Source organism: Bufo bufo, chromosome 8 (genome assembly GCF_905171765.1).
Source record: "Bufo bufo chromosome 8, aBufBuf1.1, whole genome shotgun sequence".
Lineage (NCBI taxonomy): Eukaryota > Metazoa > Chordata > Amphibia > Anura > Bufonidae > Bufo > Bufo bufo.
The window spans coordinates 230,390,399-230,416,600 of NC_053396.1; positions in this window are offsets into that span (position 1 = coordinate 230,390,399).

A 26,202-nucleotide genomic window follows, 5' to 3' on the forward strand; every position below is an offset into this window, starting at 1 on the left:
CAGCGGTCATACCTACCTCCTGAACCTACAATATATACAGTGAGTTGCATTAGTTTGGGCGCCCCGGTCGCATTTCCTGTTACTGTGACCAGTTCAGGGAGTTGAAGATGAAATGATCTCCAGAAGACACAACCTTCGACAATATAAGTGGATTATTTGGGGTTTGTTTAACTTTAAAGTGAATAAAAAGGAAAGAAGTACCTTGCAAAAGTATGTGAACCCCAGGAGATTTGAGCGCTCAGATAACTGACTCAAAGTAACAGACCCTAAATAGACTGTGAGGGTGCGGCACACGGCGCAGTGCTGACACGCTTTCAGGATGCTGTTTTTTTATTGCAGCTAGCTGAAATGAATTAAATCCTTCCCACAGTGCAGAACACCAGGGGTTAACGAGGCTGCTAAACTGAAAACAGAGCTGCACTGTGTTCTCGCACCCTAAGGGCTCTTTCACATGAGCGGATCCCGTGCGGGTAATCTGCTGCGTGAAAGAGAGCCAAGCCCTGTTCCGGACAGCAGAGACACGGAGCATTAACATGATTGATAATTCGAGATGAGCGAATTTCCGCTTATGAAATTCACTCGCTCTTCGTTTACTGACTAAAAGCAGAATTGCGTTATGGATTCCGTTATTTATTCCGTCATAATAGAAGTGTATGGGCTGCATAACGGATCTGTCCAGTTTCCGTTATGCAGGAGAGGGGTCAGGATCAGGGGATGACTCAGGATCAGGAGAGGATTTAGGATCAGGAGAGGACTCGGGATCAGGGGAGGACTCGGGATCAGGAGAGGGCTCAGGATAAGGAGAGGACTCAGGATCAGGAGAGGGCTCGGGATCAGGAGAGGACTCGGGATCAGGAGAGGACTCGGGATCAGGAGAGGACTCGGGATCAGGAGAGGACTCGGGATCAGGAGAGGACTCGGGATCAGGAGAGGACTCGGGATCAGGAGAGGGCTCAGGATCAGGAGAGGACTCAGGATCAGGAGAGGGCTCAGGATCAGGAGAGGGCTCAGGATCAGGGGAGGACTCGGGATCAGGGGAGGTCTCAGGATCAGGGGAGGACACAGGATCAGGGCAGGACTCAGGATCAGGAGAGTGCTCAGGATCAGGAGAGGGCTCAGGATCAGGAGAGGGCTCAGGATCAGGAGAGGGCTCAGGATCAGGAGAGGGCTCAGGATCAGGAGAGGGCTCAGGATCAGGAGAGGGCTCAGGATCAGGAGAGGGCTCAGGATCAGGAGAGGGCTCAGGATCAGGAGAGGGCTCAGGATCAGGGGAAGACTCAGGATCAGGAGAGGGCTCAGGATCAGGAGAGGGCTCAGGATCAGGGGATGACTCAGGATCAGGAGAGGACTCGGGATCAGGAGAGGACTCGGGATCAGGGGAGGACTCAGGATCAGGAGAGGGCTCAGGATAAGGAGAGGACTCAGGATCAGGAGAGGGCTCGGGATCAGGAGAGGACTCGGGATCAGGAGAGGACTCGGGATCAGGAGAGGACTCGGGATCAGGAGAGGACTCGGGATCAGGAGAGGACTCGGGATCAGGAGAGGACTCGGGATCAGGAGAGGACTCGGGATCAGGAGAGGACTCGGGATCAGGAGAGGACTCGGGATCAGGAGAGGACTCGGGATCAGGAGAGGACTAGGGATCAGGAGAGGACTCGGGATCAGGAGAGGACTCGGGATCAGGAGAGGACTCGGGATCAGGAGAGGACTCGGGATCAGGAGAGGACTCGGGATCAGGAGAGGACTCGGGATCAGGAGAGGACTCGGGATCAGGAGAGGACTCGGGATCAGGAGAGGACTCGGGATCAGGAGAGGACTCGGGATCAGGAGAGGGCTCAGGATCAGGAGAGGGCTCAGGATCAGGGGAGGACTCAGGATCAGGAGAGGATTTAGGATCAGGAGAGGACTCGGGATCAGGGGAGGACTCGGGATCAGGAGAGGGCTCAGGATAAGGAGAGGACTCAGGATCAGGAGAGGGCTCAGGATCAGGAGAGGGCTCAGGATCAGGGGAGGACTCAGGATCAGGAGAGGGCTCAGGATCAGGAGATGACTCGGGATCAGGGGAGGACTCAGGATCAGGGGAGGACACAGGATCAGGGCAGGACTCAGGATCAGGAGAGGACTCAGGATCAGGAGAGGACTCAGGATCAAGAGAGGACTCAGGATCAGGAGAGGACTCAGGATCAGGGGAGGACTCAGGATCAGGGGAGGACTCGGGATCAGGGCAGGACTCGGGATCAGGGCAGGACTCGGGATCAGGAGAGGACTCGGGATCAGGAGAGGACTCGGGATCAGGAGAGGACTCGGGATCAGGAGAGGACTCGGGATCAGGAGAGGACTCGGGATCAGGAGAGGGCTCAGGATCAGGAGAGGGCTCAGGATCAGGAGAGGGCTCAGGATCAGGAGAGGACTCAGGATCAGGAGAGGACTCAGGATCAAGAGAGGACTCAGGATCAGGAGAGGACTCAGGATCAGGGGAGGACTCAGGATCAGGGGAGGACTCAGGATCAGGGGAGGACTCAGGATCAGGGGAGGACTCAGGATCAGGGGAGGGCTCTCTCTGCGCACTCCAGGGTGTCAGTCCTCCACCAGCAGATCCAGTCCGGACGTGGCACTAGACATGGCACAGGCCCCAAGTTAGGGACAGGTAAGACACAGACAGTATGGCTGCATAGTATACGGGCATATATATAATTATGCTCAGTGCTGTCACTGTATATATTATACTCAGTCTGAGATAATACTATAGATAATATACGGAGTATAATTATAATGTACAGTAACCCATATGTACTATGCAGCTGTATAAGCCGGCGATATGTGTTAAGGCTGGCCGCAGGCTAGCCTGGATTTGTGGGAGGGGCCGGTACCTGTCTTAAGCAGTCTGGCTCTCCCAGGCAGCCTGGATTTGTGGGAGGGGCCGGTACCTGTCTTAAGCAGTCTGGCTCTCCCAGGCAGCACGTCGGCATTCGGACGTCTGCTACTTCCGGGTGTGATGTCATCAGCAAGCGTCCTGCACGAGTCGGATCTCAGAGAAGCGGGTGTACCTTTCACTTCAGTCTGCAAGCTGTTCAGGTCGTTTTCCATGATAACTGCTTTGTTTGGGGAGCGTGGCAACGTGGAGGAGGGTAGGAGGGTGTGTAGAGAGGGGGAAGTGTGCCGGAGGATCGCTTCTCCTCACTGCGTTCAGGCACATGCAATTCAAGTTTTGGCACCAATGGGCAGCATTGTCACATAGTCTCAGCATAACCTGTATCTAAGTTCATACAGGGGCTGCGAGTCATCTGGGCTCAGCAGGTTAAACTCTGGCAGCTGGGTCCTGGTGCCATTACTGAGTTGATTACTTACAAGGTTGCTGCTTGTGCACATGTTTGACACTCATCACATACACTACATACATACCTTAGACACATAGTTCGCACATCAGGCAGTTTGACGAAAAAAAAAAAAAAAAAAAAGGGAACAAGTGGATTGTTAAATAAAATAAAAAAAAAAAAAAAAAAAAAAAAAAAGTGGGTTGTTCAAATAAAGAAAAAAATAAAAAAAAATAAAACTTTATCCACCAAGCTGCATCCATACACCTCTAGCACAGGTTCATCCACCAATACAGCTACACGCTCGCACGACATACACACCCCGTTTCATCTCGTAGACTAGTGTCATACGTCATACGGTCTGTTTTCCACAAATCCTATACTTACATACATCACCTACCACGTCTGTAGGTTCTTTAGCCCGCAGTATTCGTTTTTAATTAATCTGCCACGTCACAGATTCACACAAACTCGGGCTCGCTTCATACGTCAGTGGAAACGACTATCATACTCCCTGTCAGCCTCAAAGGCTTTTCGTTCAATCGTTTCACGCTGCTGGGGGGGGGGAGGGGAGGGGCTTAGATTCCGTCATCTTGTTTGTCAGCTTACGGGCAGCAGGTCGTAGGGTTAACAGGTTGTTTTTTTGTTTTTTTTTCCTCTTTTCTTTTTTCTTTCCCCTCTTCTTTCTTTCCACGTTTTTTTTTTATTTTATTTGTTGTTTGTTTGTTTGGTGTTTTCTTTCTTTTGTTGTGTCTTTAGTCATGGGCACACATTGACTTCACGTACATATACCACCTACTTACCCCATACAGGTAGTCTGCACATATGACAGCGGCGTAAAAAAAAAAAAAAAAAAATGAAATGAAAGTTCTTCCTTTGGGGGGCGTGGTTACTATTAATTAAAGAAAGAAAAAAAAAAAGGGGCTTTCTAAAGGAAGGATTTTCATGTTGTCCTGGTGGTAATCTTTCCACTAGCCTTTTGCATACACCACTAGCATAGATACATTCACCAACCACTGTCACACTCTCGCACGACAGTCAGAGACACTTCGTTTCATCTCGTAGTATAGTGTCATACGTCATACGGTCTGTTTTCCACGACTCCTATTCTTACATACATTCACCTACCACGTCTGTAGGTTCGTTAGCCCGCAGTATTCGTTTTTAATCAGTCTGCCACGCCACAGATTCAGTTAAACTCGGGCTCGCTTCATCCGTCAGTGGAAACGACTATCATACTTCACGTGAGCCTCATCGACCGCTCCTCATACGTTCATACTGTCGGGGGAGGGGGTTGGCTTCTGTCAGTTGTCTGTCGGCTTAAACGGGCTGCCTGTCACGGTCTGCACCGTGAAGCCGGCATGACTGAGCCGGGTGAATGTCGAGGTCCTTGACCGCCTGCTGCGGCTTCATCCCGTTCAGCCGTTCCGCGCTTTTCTGGTGGAAGGTTTCCTACGGGGATTCCACACTGGGCTCATAGCCTTGCCTCAGCAGACACACGAGTGCCCCAATCAAATCAGGTGTCCGTTCCTTGCTCATGTCTCAGGTTTGCACCAAGAGAGAATTGCAGTCTCTGTTGGGCATGTTATACTTTGCCATGAGGATCATTCCTCAGGGTAGATCATTCATTTCAAGATTGCTAGTCTTATTACAACAGACCAGTGATTTGGACGCATCAGTGCATCTTAATGCTAACGCCCGAGAAGATCTGTTCATGTGGGACAGATTTCTCAGTGGGTGGAACGGCATTTCCATGTTTATTCCGAGGGCCACTTCTGATTCTCCACACGTATTTTCAGACGCAGCTGCCTCGGTAGGTTTCGCGGCCATATCTGCTCACATTGGTTCGCCGGCTCATGGCCCACACACGTGCTACAGTTGCCGGGGTTTTCTCAGATGTCGGCATTGTTCGAGATCTATCCTATCGTGGCAGCTGCTATAGTCTGGGGGCATAGGTGGTCGGGTCACACGGTGGTTTCCACACTGACAACATGGCGACCGCAGAGATCATTAACAAGGGCAGATCTAAATCGTTACTTATCATGTCTTTCATGCGTAGATTGACCTGGATAGCTCTGGAACAGGGGTTTCATTTTCATGCCCGGTTTTTGGACGGGGTCAGCAACGTTGCAGCTGATGCTTTATCTCGTTTTGATTTTTCTCGCTTTTTCTTACAGAACCCAGAAGCAGACTCCGTGGGCACCCCGGTACCGGACTGGCGGCTGCTGGTCTTGGATTAGACTCTCTGATGGTGGTCGCCAGTTCACTCATTACCAAGTCTTTGTCGGCCAGTACGTTGTGGTCGTACCGCCGAGCGTGGGTGTTTTTTTTTCGAACTTTAAGTTGGCATATCCTAGAGGTGACACAGGTCAGGTCAAGTATATGGTGGCTTTCGTGCCTTATTGTCATTCGGTATTGGCTTTATCCTACAACACCATTAGGCTATATTTGGCTGGGGTGCTGCATTTTTTGGCACTTCAAGAGCCAGACAGACCCTCTATATTTTCAGCTCACCCGATCAAGGCCATCCTCAGAGGCATTCAAAGAGCCAGGTCACGGTCAAGTCGGTCCGTCGACCTATTAAGGGGGACACGTTTCTTAGCCTGTCGGAAGTTCTCACATTCTCACCATTCAGAGTCCCTTCCCAGCCTGGTGATCAAGGCGGCGATGTACTTGGCGTTTTACGGGTTTTAAGACCAGGTGAAGTGACACAGGCCAGACAAGGGGCGGTGGCTCTCCGCAAGGGAGATTTAGTCAGGATGGGCAGTAACTCATTGCAGTTGCCTCACAACAAACAAGGCAGGTAGGTCCCGGCCATGTAGTTAAGTTCTTCCAGACCACAAACGCATGGTGTCCAGTGACAGTCTTGGACAACCTCTTGCTGGCCCTTAGTCTTCACAGCCCCACCGACCCATTACTTCCATTCCCTGTTGGTCCACTGACGTCCAGCCAGTTCATCAAACATATTCGCATCCTGTTGACCAGTGTAGGATTGAATCTGGCTCAATTCTCGGGGCATTCTTTCCGCATCGGTGCGGCATCCGCAGCGTCCAAGCATGGAGTCCCTGTACATATCATTAAACACTTGGGGCGCTGGCGCTCGGGGTGCTTTTGTACGGTATATCCCGGAGCCACAAGCGGAGCTGGTCCAAGCATTCAGCACCTAGCACCTCAGGCCTATCCTTCCCTCACTGGTGGGTTTTGCCCCCTTTTTCAGGCATACCGACCTAGTGAGGCCAAGGCACACCTCAGGCCAATTAGGTAGGGGGGTGGTGGTTGGGCATCTTCCACTCGTTTAGGTCCTGACCACAAGTGTTAAGGCTGGCCGCAGGCTAGCCTGGATTTGTGGGAGGGGCCGGTACCTGTCTTAAGCAGTCTGGCTCTCCCAGGCAGCACGTCGGCATTCGGACGTCCCCTGCCCACCCATTCCCATTCTTCATTCAGTCATTCAACCATCACATTCAGGGTATGCCCCCTTTTTCAGGCATACCGACCTAGTGAGGCCAAGGCACACCTCAGGCCAATTAGGTAGGGGGGTGGTGGTTGGGCATCTTCCACTCGTTTAGGTCCTGACCACAAATATATATATACATGGAGCTGCAGAGCTGACACCTATATATAGATCAGCTATGCAGCATCCATACATGTCACATTATATATGGAAGGCTTACTGTATACTGTGTGTAATATATATATATTTTATAATGCTAAATACAGTGCCATGTAAATAACATCAGCCCCTCCAATGCAGCCCCATGTAAATCACATTACCCCTTCCTTCAGCCTCAAAAAGCACCGGCCTGTGTTCGCTCCCATGGTCCCGGCCACCAGAGAGGCTGATGCTTTTTCCTATAGGCCCCTTTCACACGGGCGAGTATTCCGCGCGGATACGATGCGTGAGGTGAACGCATTGCACCCGCACTGAATCCGGACCCATTCATTTCTATAGGGCTGTGCACACGAGCGGTGATTTTCACGCATCACTTGTGCGTTGCGTGAAAATCGCAGCATGCTCTATGTTGTGCGTGCTCTATGTTGGGGCTGCGTGAAAATCGTGAAGAAGTTTGGGTTTCGGTACCAAACATGGCGATTTTTCTCACGCGCGTGCAAAACGCATTACAATGTTTTGCACTCGCGCAGAAAAAAACGTGCATTTTCCCGCAACGCACCCCCATCTTATTCGGGCCAAAAACACGTGTGAAAGAGGCCATAGTGTGCAAGCACGACCACCACTGATGGATTGCAGGGTGGTCTGTAACCATGGAAACAAGCAGTGTATAATGTGATGGAAAAATGAATCCAGCCAGCAAAGGAAGCAATATGGATAATGACAATACATTAGTAAGGGCCTTGTAGTAACTTTCTCTACATGATAAATGCCACTTACTGAAGGGGGGGGGGTCGCTTTATTAAAGTTCGCCCTGTAGGTAAAATTCCCTAGAAACGGCCCTGGGTAAAGTGGTGTGCGACAACGGTGGCAATCTGCTGAGCGCGCTGAAACATGGCACACATCCTGTCGTGCAGCGATTTGTTGTCAAATACCCCGGGGTCCAGGACGTCTTGCGGCAGACCAGGAAAATCTCGGGCCATTTCAGAAGATCTTACACGGCCAAGGCTCGCCTCGCTGACGACACCACCTGCCCGTCAGACGTCTGACTGCCCGACGCGCTGGATCTCCACCTTGTATATGCTCGATAGGCTGCTCCAGCAGAAACGTGCCGTTAACGACTACCTGTACGAACTCTGCGGCAGGACAGGTTCTGGGAGCTTGGCTTCTTTTCACCGCGCCAGTGGCTGCTCATGCGCGACGCATGCAGACTTCTGCGGCCATTTGATGAGATCACCAAACTGGTCAGTCGCAGGCAGGGCGCCATCAGTGACATCGTACCTTACGCCTTCTTTCTGGATCGTGCATTGCGTCGTGTCATTGATCAAGCCGTCGAGGAGCAGGAAGATGAGGAAGTCACAATGCTGGATGAATTCCCAGGGGGGGCTACTCCATCTGAGAGAAGTCAGCAGGAGTCTGAAGAGGAGTCAGAGGAGGATGGTGTCGGGGCGGAGGAGGAGGAAGAAGAGCAGGCTTTAAACTTTTCGGGGATCCAGTGTTTGAAGAGGGACCCCCATATAAAAAGCATAAAGGGCAAGGACCAGTACTGGGTGGCAACATACTAAGACCCCTGGTACAGACACAAAATGGCGGACATGTTACTAGCATCACAGAGCGCTGTCAGAATGCAGCATTTCCAGGCCTTGCTGCGAGAGATGCTGCATTCTGCTGTTGAGGCGCTGGCAGAGGAATTTCCACCCACAGAGAAACATTTGCGGGTACCAATCCTACAGCGCCTGCAAGAAGTGGGCGGTTTGAAGATGTGTCGGATATGAGATCATTCTTGCAGCCAACCCATTGACAGCCGCCCTCCGGATCCAGCCTCAGGGAACGCCTAGACCGTCAGGTGTCCGACTACATCGGGTTAACAGCCGATGTGGACGCTCTGAGAAGCGAGGGAACCCCTGGACTACTGGGTGGGCAGGCTTGACCTGTGGCCAGAGCTGGCACAATTTGCCATGGAACTCTTGGCTTGCCCCTCATCGAGTGTCCTGTCCGAAAGGACGTTCAGCGCAGCATGGGGGATCGTGACCGATAAGCGCGCTCGCCTAGCTCACGATAGTGTGGACTACCTCACATTTCTAAAAATAAATGAGGCATGAATCTCTGAGGAATTCAACACCTGTGACGACCATGTGTAATTGAATTTCCTCATGCCAGCCCACAAATATCCGCCACCACCCAGAACAAAGAATGGTCCGTGTCTTATGTATATACAGCGGCATAAAAGGCCTTTTCTGTCATGTAAATGCCTATTGCCTAATATTTGGGGCCTGTACCGGCCGACAGTTAAATTTTTTATCTCTAGCCACATAATCACAACGCTGTCTCACTCTTCTGCCTCTCATTATGGTGTCGTATGAACCGCATTTACCATAAGGACCTTCTAATGTCACAGGGTCATGTGACTGTGCCCCACCCCGTACTGTGCCCCCTATACCTTGCATTGTGCCCTCTTACCACACCCTCTGCAGTGCTTCTAGTCATTCACTGTACTGTGCCCTCCTATACCCTTTTATCCGGTCATGGTATGGCGGTGTTATCCGGTCACGGTATGGCGGTGTTATCCGGTCACGGTATGGCGGTGTTATCCGGTCACGGTATGGTGGTGTTATCCGGTCACGGTATGGCGGTGTTATTTGGTCACTGTATGGCGGTGTTATCCGGTCACTGCACAGAGGTGTTATCCGTCACTGTATGGCGGTGGTATCCGGTCACTGCACAGAGGTTTTATCCGGTCACTGTATGGCAGTGTTATCCAGTCACCGCACAGAGGTGTTATCCGGTCACTGTACAGAGGTGTTATCCGGTCACTGTACGGCGGTGTTATCCGGTCACTGTACGGAGGTGTTATCCGGTCACGGTATGGTGGTGTTATCCGGTCACTGTATGATGGTGTTATCCGGTCACTGTACAGAGGTGTTATCCGGTCACTGTACGGCGGTGTGATCCGGTCACTGTACAGAGGTGTGATCCGGTCACTGTATGGCGGTGTTATCCGGTCACTGTACAGAGGTGTGATCCGGTCACTGTATGGCGGTGTTATCCGGTCACTGTACAGAGGTGTTATCCGGTCACTGTACAGAGGTGTTATCCGGTCACTGTACAGCGGTGTTATCCGGTCACTGTACGGCGGTATGATCCGGTCACTGTACAGAGGTGTGATCCGGTCACTGTATGGCGGTGTTATCCGGTCACTGTACAGAGGTGTTATCCGGTCACTGTACAGAGGTGTTATCCGGTCACTGTACAGAGGTGTTATCCGGTCACTGTATAGCGGTGTTATCCGGTCACTGTACAGAGGTGTTATCCGGTCACTGTACAGAGGTGTTATCCGGTCACTGTACAGAGGTGTTATCCGGTCACATTATGGCGGTGTTATCCAGTCACTGTACAGAGGTGTTATCCGGTCACTGTATGGCGGTGTTATCCGGTCACTGTACAGAGGTGTTATTCGGTCACTGTATGGCGGTGGTATCCAATATCTGGATGGCCATAACTGTATCCCTTTCCCTGCACACGCCATCCTTTCTTAGACCTGGCATGAGCGGGAAAAATATGCAGATTGCGGTGCTAAGGACTTTTGCGCCACAATCTGTGTCAGACATACGCCTAACATTGCCGTATTTCTATATAATAAATGACCCCCTAATTGTATTATTATTCAGGGGTAGGGCTAATATCTGTATATTATATAGATTCTAGTGTATTATACTGTGCCCTGTATTTCCCAGTAGATAATGATCCTTGGGAAGCACAGTCCTCACCCCTGACCACCAGGACCAGGCAGCGCTCTGTCACTACATGGCGGCCGCGCTGCTCCGCTGTGTACTGGGGCTGATTCTGACACTGGGTTCACATCCTATTTGTACCGTCCATTTAATGTCTGCGTTACCAGATGCCTCAGACTGATGCCGCACCGCGGCGTCCGGTCACCGTACAGTTCAATAGTAGAAAAAACATTTATGTTAACGTATGTATTTTTTTTAATGGACTCTGCAGGATACAGAACCGTGGAGCGCTGCACATGTGTATGCATCAGACCGATAGGAAATAACATCCTCTAGGCTCCAGCCGGGCGCAGTTCTGAGAGTTTCCCTTAAAGGGAATGAAAATGGCCCCTAATTAAAATACATATTTTTTGTGGGAATGTTTGCCATTGACCCCCCTCCGGTCAGGGTCCACGTTGTGGGGCGATTTGTGTCCTTCCATTAAGTGTTTGCTGGATGCAAATATGACCTGAAGGGTTTTCAGGATCGCCTGCCATTAAAGTGAATGGGGCCCGCCGCGAATGCGCGGTTCACGAACATTTGATCGCATTTGCGAACCGTCCCGACCGATGTTCGTCCATCACTACTCAGTATTCATTAACCGTTTCCACAGAGCCTTGTAAATACAGTGATAATGAACAGGGTATATCACAACATATAGAATGCAGGTAACCAGTATGAACCAGGGCAGGTAACCAGTATGAACCAGTGCAGGTAACCAGTATGAACCAGGGCAGGTAACCAGTATGAACCAGGGCAGGTAACCAGTATGAACCAGGGCAGGTAACCAGTATGAAACAGGGCAGGTAACCAGTATGAACCAGGGCAGGTAAACAGTATGAACCAGGGCAGGTAACCAGTATGAACCAGTGCAGGTAACCAGTATGAACCAGTGCAGGTAAACAGTATGAACCAGGGCAGGTAACCAGTATGAACCAGTGCAGGTACACAGTATGAACCAGTGCAGGTACACAGTATGAACCAGTGCAGGTAACCAGTATGAACCAGGGCAGGTAACCAGTATGAACCAGTGCAGGTAAACAGTATGAACCAGGGCAGGTAACCAGTATGAACCAGTGCAGGTACACAGTATGAACCAGTGCAGGTACACAGTATGAACCAGTGCAGGTAACCAGTATGAACCAGGGCAGGTAACCAGTATGAACCAGGGCAGGTAACCAGTATGAACCAGGGCAGGTAACCAGTATGAACCAGTGCAGGTACACAGTATGAACCAGTGCAGGTAACCAGTATGAACCAGTGCAGGTAACCAGTATGAACCACTGCAGGTAAACAGTATGAACCAGTGCAGGTAACCAGTATGAACCAGGGCAGGTAACCAGTATGAACCAGGGCAGGTAACCAGTATGAACCAGTGCAGGTACACAGTATGAACCAGTGCAGGTAACCAGTATGAACCAGTGCAGGTAACCAGTATGAACCACTGCAGGTACACAGTATGAACCAGTGCAGGTACACAGTATGAACCAGTGCAGGTACACAGTATGAACCAGTGCAGGTAACCAGTATGAACCAGGGCAGGTAACCAGTATGAACCAGGGCAGGTAACCAGTATGAACCAGGGCAGGTAACCAGTATGAACCAGTGCAGGTACACAGTATGAACCAGTGCAGGTAACCAGTATGAACCAGTGCAGGTAACCAGTATGAACCACTGCAGGTACACAGTATGAACCAGTGCAGGTACACAGTATGAACCAGTGCAGGTACACAGTATGAACCAGTGCAGGTAACCAGTATGAACCAGTGCAGGTAACCAGTATGAACCACTGCAGGTACACAGTATGAACCAGTGCAGGTAAACAGTATGAACCAGTGCAGGTAACCAGTATGAACCAGGGCAGGTAACCAGTATGAACCAGTGCAGGTAACCAGTATGAACCAGTGCAGGTAACCAGTATGAACCAGTGCAGGTAACCAGTATGAACCAGTGCAGGTAACCAGTATGAACCAGTGCAGGTAACCAGTATGAACCAGGGCAGGTAACCAGTATGAACCAGTGCAGGTAACCAGTATGAACCAGTGCAGGTAACCAGTATGAACCAGTGCAGGTACACAGTATGAACCAGGGCAGGTAACCAGTATGAACCAGTGCAGGTAAACAGTATGAACCAGTGCAGGTAAACAGTATGAACCAGGGCAGGTAACCAGTATGAACCAGGGCAGGTAACCAGTATGAACCAGTGCAGGTAAACAGTATGAACCAGGGCAGGTAACCAGTATGAACCAGGGCAGGTAACCAGTATGAACCAGTGCAGGTAAACAGTATGAACCAGGGCAGGTAACCAGTATGAACCAGTGCAGGTACACAGTATGAACCAGGGCAGGTACACAGTATGAACCAGGGCAGGTAACCAGTATGAACCAGTGCAGGTAACCAGTATGAACCAGGGCAGGTAACCAGTATGAACCAGGGCAGGTAACCAGTATGAACCAGGGCAGGTAACCAGTATGAACCAGGGCAGGTAACCAGTATGAACCAGGGCAGGTAACCAGTATGAACCAGGGCAGGTAACCAGTATGAACCAGTGCAGGTAAACAGTATGAACCAGGGCAGGTAATCAGTATGAACCAGTGCAGGTACACAGTATGAACCAGGGCAGGTAATCAGTATGAACCAGTGCAGGTAAACAGTATGAACCAGGGCAGGTAATCAGTATGAACCAGTGCAGGTAAACAGTATGAACCAGGGCAGGTAACCAGTATGAACCAGTGCAGGTACACAGTATGAACCAGTGCAGGTAACCAGTATGAACCAGGGCAGGTAACCAGTATGAACCAGGGCAGGTAACCAGTATGAACCAGGGCAGGTAACCAGTATGAACCAGTGCAGGTACACAGTATGAACCAGTGCAGGTAACCAGTATGAACCAGTGCAGGTAACCAGTATGAACCACTGCAGGTAACCAGTATAAACCAGTGCAGGTACACAGTATGAACCAGGGCAGGTAACCAGTATGAACCAGTGCAGGTAAACAGTATGAACCAGTGCAGGTAAACAGTATGAACCAGGGCAGGTAACCAGTATGAACCAGTGCAGGTACACAGTATGAACCAGTGCAGGTAACCAGTATGAACCAGTGCAGGTAACCAGTATGAACCACTGCAGGTACACAGTATGAACCAGTGCAGGTACACAGTATGAACCAGTGCAGGTACACAGTATGAACCAGTGCAGGTAACCAGTATGAACCAGGGCAGGTAACCAGTATGAACCAGTGCAGGTAACCAGTATGAACCAGTGCAGGTAACCAGTATGAACCACTGCAGGTAACCAGTATAAACCAGTGCAGGTACACAGTATGAACCAGGGCAGGTAACCAGTATGAACTAGTGCAGGTAACCAGTATGAACCAGTGCAGGTAAACAGTATGAACCAGTGCAGGTAAACAGTATGAACCAGGGCAGGTAACCAGTATGAACCAGTGCAGGTACACAGTATGAACCAGTGCAGGTAACCAGTATGAACCAGTGCAGGTAACCAGTATGAACCACTGCAGGTACACAGTATGAACCAGTGCAGGTACACAGTATGAACCAGTGCAGGTACACAGTATGAACCAGTGCAGGTAACCAGTATGAACCAGGGCAGGTAACCAGTATGAACCAGGGCAGGTAACCAGTATGAACCAGGGCAGGTAACCAGTATGAACCAGTGCAGGTACACAGTATGAACCAGTGCAGGTAACCAGTATGAACCAGTGCAGGTAACCAGTATGAACCACTGCAGGTACACAGTATGAACCAGTACAGGTACACAGTATAACCCAGTGCAGGTACACAGTATGAACCAGTGCAGGTAACCAGTATGAACCAGTGCAGGTAACCAGTATGAACCAGTGCAGGTACACAGTATGAACCAGTGCAGGTAACCAGTATGAACCAGTGCAGGTAACCAGTATGAACCACTGCAGGTACACAGTATGAACCAGTGCAGGTACACAGTATGAACCAGTGCAGGTACACAGCATGAACCAGGGCAGGTAACCAGTATGAACCAGTGCAGGTAAACAGTATGAACCAGTGCAGGTAAACAGTATGAACCAGGGCAGGTAACCAGTATGAACCAGGGCAGGTAACCAGTATGAACCAGTGCAGGTAAACAGTATGAACCAGGGCAGGTAACCAGTATGAACCAGGGCAGGTAACCAGTATGAACCAGTGCAGGTAACCAGTATGAACCAGGGCAGGTAACCAGTATGAACCAGGGCAGGTAACCAGTATGAACCAGGGCAGGTAACCAGTATGAACCAGTGCAGGTAACCAGTATGAACCAGGGCAGGTAACCAGTATGAACCAGTGCAGGTAACCAGTATGAACCAGTGCAGGTAACCAGTATGAACCAGTGCAGGTAAACAGTATGAACCAGTGCAGGTAACCAGTATGAACAAGGGCAGGTAACCAGTATGAACCAGGGCAGGTAACCAGTATGAACCAGGGCAGGTAACCAGTATGAACCAGTGCAGGTACACAGTATGAACCAGTGCAGGTAACCAGTATGAACCAGTGCAGGTAACCAGTATAAACCACTGCAGGTACACAGTATGAACCAGTGCAGGTACACAGTATGAACCAGTGCAGGTACACAGTATGAACCAGTGCAGGTAACCAGTATGAACCAGGGCAGGTAACCAGTATGAACCAGGGCAGGTAACCAGTATGAACCAGGGCAGGTAACCAGTATGAACCAGTGCAGGTACACAGTATGAACCAGTGCAGGTAACCAGTATGAACCAGTGCAGGTAACCAGTATGAACCACTGCAGGTACACAGTATGAACCAGTGCAGGTACACAGTATGAACCAGTGCAGGTACACAGTATGAACCAGTGCAGGTAACCAGTATGAACCAGTGCAGGTAACCAGTATGAACCACTGCAGGTACACAGTATGAACCAGTGCAGGTACACAGTATGAACCAGTGCAGGTAAACAGTATGAACCAGTGCAGGTAACCAGTATGAACCAGGGCAGGTAACCAGTATGAACCAGTGCAGGTAACCAGTATGAACCAGTGCAGGTAACCAGTATGAACCAGTGCAGGTAACCAGTATGAACCAGTGCAGGTAACCAGTATGAACCAGTGCAGGTAACCAGTATGAACCAGGGCAGGTAACCAGTATGAACCAGTGCAGGTAACCAGTATGAACCAGTGCAGGTAACCAGTATGAACCAGTGCAGGTACACAGTATGAACCAGGGCAGGTAACCAGTATGAACCAGTGCAGGTAAACAGTATGAACCAGTGCAGGTAAACAGTATGAACCAGGGCAGGTAACCAGTATGAACCAGGGCAGGTAACCAGTATGAACCAGTGCAGGTAAACAGTATGAACCAGGGCAGGTAACCAGTATGAACCAGGGCAGGTAACCAGTATGAACCAGTGCAGGTAAACAGTATGAACCAGGGCAGGTAACCAGTATGAACCAGTGCAGGTACACAGTATGAACCAGTGCAGGTAACCAGTATGAACCAGTGCAGGTAACCAGTATGAACCACTGCAGGTACACAGTATGAACCAGTACAGGTACACAGTATAACCCAGTGCAGGTACACAGTATGAACCAGTGCAGGTAACCAGTATGAACCAGTGCAGGTAACCAGTATGAACCAGTGCAGGTACACAGTATGAACCAGTGCAGGTAACCAGTATGAACCAGTGCAGGTAACCAGTATGAACCACTGCAGGTACACAGTATGAACCAGTGCAGGTACACAGTATGAACCAGTGCAGGTACACAGCATGAACCAGGGCAGGTAACCAGTATGAACCAGTGCAGGTAAACAGTATGAACCAGTGCAGGTAAACAGTATGAACCAGGGCAGGTAACCAGTATGAACCAGGGCAGGTAACCAGTATGAACCAGTGCAGGTAAACAGTATGAACCAGGGCAGGTAACCAGTATGAACCAGGGCAGGTAACCAGTATGAACCAGTGCAGGTAACCAGTATGAACCAGGGCAGGTAACCAGTATGAACCAGTGCAGGTACACAGTATGAACCAGTGCAGGTAACCAGTATGAACCAGGGCAGGTAACCAGTATGAACCAGGGCAGGTAACCAGTATGAACCAGGGCAGGTAACCAGTATGAACCAGGGCAGGTAACCAGTATGAACCAGTGCAGGTAACCAGTATGAACCAGGGCAGGTAACCAGTATGAACCAGTGCAGGTACACAGTATGAACCAGTGCAGGTACACAGTATGAACCAGTGCAGGTAACCAGTATGAACCAGTGCAGGTACACAGTATGAACCAGTGCAGGTAACCAGTATGAACCAGGGCAGGTAACCAGTATGAACCAGGGCAGGTAACCAGTATGAACCAGGGCAGGTAACCAGTATGAACCAGTGCAGGTAACCAGTATGAACCAGTGCAGGTAACCAGTATGAACCAGTGCAGGTAAACAGTATGAACCAGGGCAGGTAACCAGTATGAACCAGGGCAGGTAACCAGTATGAACCAGTGCAGGTAAACAGTATGAACCAGGGCAGGTAACCAGTATGAACCAGTGCAGGTACACAGTATGAACCAGTGCAGGTAACCAGTATGAACCAGGGCAGGTAACCAGTATGAACCAGGGCAGGTAACCAGTATGAACCGTATTATATACAGTATGTGGAGGGGCGGTATTATATACAGTATGTGGAGGGGCGGTATTATATACAGTATGTGGAGGGGCGGTATTATATACAGTATGTGGAGGGGCGGTATTATATACAGTATGTGGAGGGGCAGTATTATATACAGTATGTGGAGGGGCGGTATTATATACAGTATGTGGAGGGGCAGTATTATATACAGTATGTGGAGGGGCGGTATTATATACAGTATGTGGAGGGGCAGTATTATATACAGTATGTGGAGGGGCGGTATTATATACAGTATGTGGAGGGGCAGTATTATATACAGTATGTGGGGGGCTGTATTATATACAGTATGTGGAGGGGCCGTATTATATACAGTATGTGGAGGGGCAGTATTATATACAGTATGTGGAGGGGCGGTATTATATACAGTATGTGGAGGGGCCGTATTATATACAGTATGTGGAGGGGCCGTATTATATACAGTATGTGGAGGGGCAGTATTATATACAGTATGTGGAGGGGCCGTATTATATACAGTATGTGGAGGGGCCGTATTATATACAGTATGTGGAGGGGCCGTATTATATACAGTATGTGGAGGGGCCGTATTATATACAGTATGTGGAGGGGCCGTATTATATACAGTATGTGGAGGGGCCGTATTATATACAGTATGTGGAGGGGCCGTATTATATACAGTATGTGGAGGGGCAGTATTATATACAGTATGTGGAGGGGCAGTATTATATACAGTATGTGGAGGGGCCGTATTATATACAGTATGTGGAGGGGCCGTATTATATACAGTATGTGGAGGGGCCGTATTATATACAGTATGTGGAGGGGCCGTATTATATACAGTATGTGGAGGGGCCGTATTATATACAGTATGTGGAGGGGCGGTATTATATACAGTATGTGGAGGGGCGGTATTATATACAGTATGTGGAGGGGCCGTATTATATACAGTATGTGGAGGGGCGGTATTATATACAGTATGTGGAGGGGCGGTATTATATACAGTATGTGGAGGGGCCGTATTATATACAGTATGTGGAGGGGCCGTATTATATACAGTATGTGGAGGGGCAGTATTATATACAGTATGTCGAGGCGCAGTATTATATACAGTATGTGGAGGGGCCGTATTATATACAGTATGTGGAGGGGCCGTATTATATACAGTATGTGGAGGGGCCATATTATATACAGTATGTGGAGGGGCCGTATTATATACAGTATGTGGAGCGGCAGTATTATATACAGTATGTGGAGGGGTAGTATTATATACAGTATGTGGAGGGGCAGTATTATATACAGTATGTGGAGGGGCCGTATTATATACAGTATGTGGAGGGGCAGTATTATATACAGTATGTGGAGGGGCAGTATTATATACAGTATGTGGAGGGGCGGTATTATATACAGTATGTGGAGGGGCAGTATTATATACAGTATGTGGAGGGGCAGTATTATATACAGTATGTGGAGGGGCCGTATTATATACAGTATGTGGAGGGGCAGTATTATATACAGTATGTGGAGGGGCAGTATTATATACAGTATGTGGAGGGGCAGTATTATATACAGTATGTGGAGGGGCGGTATTATATACAGTATGTGGAGGGGCAGTATTATATACAGTATGTGGAGGGGCCGTATTATATACAGTATGTGGAGGGGCCGTATTATATACAGTATGTGGAGGGGCCGTATTATATACAGTATGTGGAGGGGCAGTATTATATACAGTATGTGGAGGGGCCGTATTATATACAGTATGTGGAGGGGCCGTATTATATACAGTATGTGGAGGGGCCGTATTATATACAGTATGTGGAGGGGCCGTATTATATACAGTATGTGGAGGGGCAGTATTATATACAGTATGTGGAGGGGCCGTATTATATACAGTATGTGGAGGGGCCGTATTATATACAGTATGTGGAGGGGCAGTATTATATACAGTATGTGGAGGGGCTGTATTATATACAGTATGTGGAGGGGCTGTATTATATACAGAATGTGGAGGGGCAGTATTATATACAGTATGTGGAGGGGCGGTATTATATACAGTATGTGGAGGGGCGGTATTATATACAGTATGTGGAGGGGCCGTATTATATACAGTATGTGGAGGGGCCGTATTATATACAGTATGTGGAGGGGCAGTATTATATACAATATGTGGAGGGGCCGTATTATATACAGTATGTGGAGGGGCGGTATTATATACAGTATGTGGAGGGGCCGTATTATATACAGTATGTGGAGGGGCCGTATTATATACAGTATGTGGAGGGGCGATATTATATACAGTATGTGGAGGGGCAGTATTATATGCAGTATGTGGAGGGGCGGTATTATATACAGTATGTGGAGGGGCGGTATTATATACAGTATGTGAAGGGGCCGTATTATATACAGTATGTGGAGGGGCGGTATTATATACAGTATGTGGAGGGGCAGTATTATATACAGTATGTGGAGGGGCCGTATTATATACAGTATGTGGAGGGGCAGTATTATATACAGTATGTGGAGGGGCCGTATTATATACAGTATGTGGAGGGGCGGTATTATATACAGTATGTGGAGGGGCGGTATTATATACAGTATGTGGAGGGGCGGTATTATATACAGTATGTGGAGGGGCCGTATTATATACAGTATGTGGAGGGGCGGTATTATATACAGTATGTGGAGGGGCCGTATTATATACAGTATGTGGAGGGGCGGTATTATATACAGTATGTGGAGGGGCGGTATTATATACAGTATGTGGAGGGGCTGTATTATATACAGTATGTGAAGGGGCCGTATTATATACAGTATGTGGAGGGGCAGTATTATATACAGTATGTGGAGGGGCCGTATTATATACAGTATGTGGAGGGGCCGTATTATATACAGTATGTGGAGGGGCCGTATTATATACAGTATGTGGAGGGGCGGTATTATATACAGTATGTGGAGGGGCGGTATTATATACAGTATGTGGAGGGGCAGTATTATATGCAGTATGTGGAGGGGTAGTATTATATACAGTATGTGCAGGGGCAGTATTATATACAGTATGTGGAGGGGCAGTATTATATACAGTATGTGGAGGGGCAGTTTTATATACAGTATGTGGAGGGGCAGTATTATATACAGTATGTGGAGGGGCAGTATTATATACAGTATGTGGAGGGGCAGTATTATATACAGTATGTGGAGGGGCAGTATTATATACAGTATGTGGAGGGGTAGTATTATATACAGTATGTGGAGGGGCAGTATTATATACAGTATGTGGAGGGGCCGTATTATATACAGTATGTGGAGGGGTAGTATTATATACAGTATGTGGAGGGGCAGTATTATATACAGTATGTGGAGGGGCAGTATTATATACAGTATGTGGAGGGGGCCGTATTATATACAGTATGTGGAGGGGTAGTATTATATACAGTATGTGGAGGGGTAGTATTATATACAGTATGTGGAGGGGCAGTATTATATACAGTATGTGGAGGGGCCGTATTATATACAGTATGTGGAGGGGTAGTATTATATACAATATGTGGAGGGGCGGTATTATATACAGTATGTGGAGGGGCGGTATTATATACAGTATGTGGAGGGGCGGTATTATATACAGTATGTGGAGGGGCGGTATTATATACAGTATGTGGAGGGGCGGTATTATATACAGTATGTGGAGGGGCGGTATTATATACAGTATGTGGAGGGGCCGTATTATATACAGTATGTGGAGGGGGGGTATTATATACAGTATGTGGAGGGGCTGTATTATATACAGTATGTGGAGGGGCCGTATTATATACAGTATGTGGAGGGGCGGAATTATATACAGTATGTGGAGGGGCGGTATTATATACAGTATGTGGAGGAGCAGTATTATATACAGTATGTGGAGGGGCGGTATTATATACAGTATGTGGAGGGGCGGTATTATATACAGTATGTGGAGGGGCCGTATTATATACAGTATGTGGAGGGGCCGTATTATATACAGTATGTGGAGGGGCAGTATTATATACAGTATGTGGAGGGGCAGTATTATATACAGTATGTGGAGGGGCCGTATTATATACAGTATGTGGAGGGGCAGTATTATATACAGTATGTGGAGGGGCCGTATTATATACAGTATGTGGAGGGGCCGTATTATATACAGTATGTGGAGGGGCAGTATTATATACAGTATGTGGAGGGGCCGTATTATATACAGTATGTGGAGGGGCAGTATTATATACAGTATGTGGAGGGGCGGTATTATATACAGTATGTGGAGGGGCAGTATTATATACAGTATGTGGAGGGGCAGTATTATATACAGTATGTGGAGGGGCAGTATTATATACAGTATGTGGAGGGGCGGTATTATATACAGTATGCGGAGGGGCAGTATTATATGCAGTATGTGGAGGGGTAGTATTATATACAGTATGTGGAGGGGCGGTATTATATACAGTATGTGGAGGGGCCGTATTATATACAGTATGTGGAGGGGCAGTATTATATACAGTATGTGGAGGGGCAGTATTATATACAGTATGTGGAGGGGCAGTATTATATACAGTATGTGGAGGGGCCGTATTATATACAGTATGTGGAGGGGCCGTATTATATACAATGGGCCAGATTTATCATTAGCTCAGGTCAGAATAATGGAGTGAAAAAGTCCCAAAAAAAGTCCCAAACGCTAAAACTGCGCAATTTCACTCCAGCGAGGACCATGCTTATCTTATGAGACTTTTTAATAGAACATGCGACTTTTTCATAAAAACGTGCGACTTTTGTAAAGTTGTTACTGACGGATAAATTACTACCGTCATACCACATTTATTACAGTCTTAAAGGGCCGATCACAAATCTGACTTTAGCCATAAGTGAAAGTGGAGCGAGCCGTCAGAGTCATGATAAATCTGGCCCAGTGAGTCTATTATATAACGTGACAGTGTACTTGGCTGCTGCCTCTAGATGATTACAGAATAGATTATAATAGCCTGGCGGTGACTGCTGATGGCGCCCCCAATGTTTCGGTGTCGCGGTCAGGGATCGCGTCCTTACAGTTATTCTACAGCTTGACACACAATGTTCTGTCCGCAGATTCCGAGAAGACGGGAGAAATTCCTCACATTCCCCGCGCAGGAGCAGCAGAGACATTGGTGACCTCACATTTCTGGAATAGCAGAAAGTGCAAGGACTGAATGTGTCGCCAGGAACTGTGAGAGAGAAGGAGACACAGGGACTGTGTGCAGGAAGAGAGCAGTGGAGGAGACACAGGGACTGTGTGCAGGAAGAGAGCAGTGGAGGAGACACAGGGACTGTGTGCAGGAAGAGAGCAGTGGAGGAGACACAGGGACTGTGTGCAGGAAGAGAGCAGTGGAGGAGACACAGGGACTGTGTGCAGGAAGAGAGCAGGGGAGGAGACACAGGGACTGTGTGCAGGAAGAGAGCAGTGGAGGAGAAACAGGGACTGTGTGCAGGAAGAGAGCAGTGGAGGAGAAACAGGGACTGTGTGCAGGAAGAGAGCAGTGGAGGAGACACAGGGACTGTGTGCAGGAAGAGAGCAGGGGAGGAGACACAGGGACTGTGTGCAGGAAGAGAGCAGTGGAGGAGACACAGGGACTGTGTGCAGGAAGAGAGCAGGGGAGGAGACACAGGGACTGTGTGCAAGAAGAGAGCAGGGGAGGAGACACAGGTACTGTGTGCAGGAAGAGAGCAGTGGAGGAGACACAGGGACTGTGTGCAGGAAGAGAGCAGTGGAGGAGACACAGGGACTGTGTGCAGGAAGAGAGCAGTGGAGGAGACACAGGGACTGTGTGCAGGAAGAGAGCAGGGGAGGAGACACAGGGACTGTGTGCAGGAAGAGAGCAGTGGAGGAGACACAGGGACTGTGTGCAGGAAGAGAGCAGGGGAGGAGACACAGGGACTGTGTGCAGGAAGAGAGCAGGGGAGGAGACACAGGGACTGTGTGCAGGACGAGAGCAGTGGAGGAGACACAGGGACTGTGTGCAGGAAGAGAGCAGTGGAGGAGACACAGGGACTGTGTGCAGGAAGAGAGCAGTGGAGGAGACACAGGGACTGTGTGCAGGAAGAGAGCAGGGAAGGAGACACAGGGACTGTGTGCAGGAAGAGAGCAGTGGAGGAGACACAGGGACTGTGTGCAGGAAGAGAGCAGTGGAGGAGACACAGGGACTGTGTGCAGGAAGAGAGCATGGGAGGAAACACAGGGACTGTGTGCAGGAAGAGAGCAGTGGAGGAGACACAGGGACTGTGTGCAGGAAGAGAGCAGTGGAGGAGACACAGGGACTGTGTGCAGGAAGAGAGCAGTGGAGGAGACACAGGGACTGTGTGCAGGAAGAGAGCAGGGGAGGAGACACAGGGACTGTGTGCAGGAAGAGGGCAGTGGAGGAGACACAGGGACTGTGTGCAGGAAGAGAGCAGTGGAGGAGACACAGGGACTGTGTGCAGGAAGAGAGCAGTGGAGGAGACACAGGGACTGTGTGCAGGAAGAGAGCAGTGGGGGAGACACAGGGACTGTGTGCAGGAAGAGAGCAGGGGAGGAGACACAGGGACTGTGTGCAGGAAGAGGGCAGTGGAGGAGACACAGGGACTGTATGCAGGAAGAGAGCAGTGGAGGAGACACAGGGACTGTGTGCAGGAAGAGAGCAGTGGAGGAGACACAGGGACTGTGTGCAGGAAGAGAGCAGGGGAGGAGACACAGGGACTGTGTGCAGGAAGAGAGCAGTGGAGGAGACACAGGGACTGTGTGCAGGAAGAGAGCAGGGGAGGAGACACAGGGACTGTGTGCAGGAAGAGAGCATGGGAGGAAACACAGGGACTATGTGCAGGAAGAGAGCAGTGGAGGAGACACAGGGACTGTGTGCAGGAAGAGAGCAGGGGAGGAGACACAGGGACTGTGTGCAGGACGAGAGCAGTGGAGGAGACACAGGGACTGTGTGCAGGAAGAGAGCAGTGGAGGAGACACAGGGACTGTGTGCAGGAAGAGAGCAGTGGAGGAGACACAGGGACTGTGTGCAGGAAGAGAGCAGGGAAGGAGACACAGGGACTGTGTGCAGGAAGAGAGCAGTGGAGGAGACACAGGGACTGTGTGCAGGAAGAGAGCAGTGGAGGAGACACAGGGACTGTGTGCAGGAAGAGAGCAGGGGAGGAGACACAGGGACTGTGTGCAGGAAGAGAGCAGTGGAGGAGACACAGGGACTGTGTGCAGGAAGAGAGCAGGGGAGGAGACACAGGGACTGTGTGCAGGAAGAGAGCATGGAGGAAACACAGGGACTATGTGCAGGAAGAGAGCAGTGGAGGAGACACAGGGACTGTGTGCAGGAAGAGAGCAGGGGAGGAGACACAGGGACTGTGTGCAGGACGAGAGCAGTGGAGGAGACACAGGGACTGTGTGCAGGAAGAGAGCAGTGGAGGAGAAACAGGGACTGTGTGCAGGAAGAGAGCAGTGGAGGAGACACGGGGACTGTGTGCAGGAAGAGAGCAGGGAAGGAGACACAGGGACTGTGTGCAGGAAGAGAGCAGTGGAGGAGACACAGGGACTGTGTGCAGGAAGAGAGCAGTGGAGGAGACACAGGGACTGTGTGCAGGAAGAGAGCAGTGGAGGAGACACAGGGACTGTGTGCAGGAAGAGAGCAGGGGAGGAGACACAGGGACTGTGTGCAGGAAGAGAGCAGTGGAGGAGACACAGGGACTGTGTGCAGGAAGAGAGCAGAGGAGGAGACACAGGGACTGTGTGCAGCAAGAGGGCAGTGGAGAAGACACAGGGACTGTGTGCAGAAGGAGAGCAGTGGAGGAGACACAGGGACTGTGTGCAGGAAGAGAGCAGGGGAGGAGACACAGGGACTGTGTGCAGGAAGAGAGCAGTAGAGGAGACACAGGGACTGTGTGCAGGAAGAGAGCAGTGGAGGAGACACAGGGACTGTGTGCAGGAAGAGAGCAGGGGAGGAGACACAGGGACTGTGTGCAGGAAGAGAGCAGTAGAGGAGACACAGGGACTGTGTACAGGAAGAGAGCAGTGGAGGAGACACAGGGACTGTGTGCAGGAAGAGAGCAGGGGAGGAGACACAGGGACTGTGTGCAGGAAGAGAGCAGTGGAGGAGACACAGGGACTGTGTGCAGGAAGATCGCAGTGGAGGAGACACAGGGACTGTCTGCAGGAAGAGAGCAGTGGAGGAGACACAGGGACTGTGTGCAGGAAGAGAGCAGTGGAGGAGACACAGGGACTGTGTGCAGGAAGAGAGCAGTGGAGGAGACACAGGGACTGTGTGCAGGAAGAGAGCAGTGGAGGAGACACAGGGACTGTGTGCAGGAAGAGAGCAGGGGAGGAGACACAGAGACTGTGTGCAGGAAGAGAGCAGTGGAGGAGACACAGGGACTGTGTGCAGGAAGAGGGCAGTGGAGGAGACACAGGGACTGTGTGCAGGAAGAGAGCAGTGGAGGAGACACAGGGACTGTGTGCAGGAAGAGAGCAGTGGAGGAGACACAGGGACTGTGTGCAGGAAGAGAGCAGTGGAGGAGACACAGGGACTGTGTGCAGGAAGAGAGCAGTGGAGGAGACACAGGGACTGTGTGCAGGAAGAGAGCAGGGAATGAGACACAGGGACTGTGTGCAGGAAGAGAGCAGGGGAGGAGACACAGGGACTGTGTGTAGGAAGAGAGCAGTGGAGGAGACACAGGGACTGTGTGCAGGAAGAGAGCAGTGGAGGAGACACAGGGACTGTGTGCCGGAAGAGAGCAGTGGAGGAGACACAGGGACTGTGTGCAGGAAGAGAGCAGTGGAGGAGACACAGGGACTGTGTGCAGGAAGAGAGCAGTGGAGGAGACACAGGGACTGTGTGCAGGAAGAGAGCAGTGGAGGAGACACAGG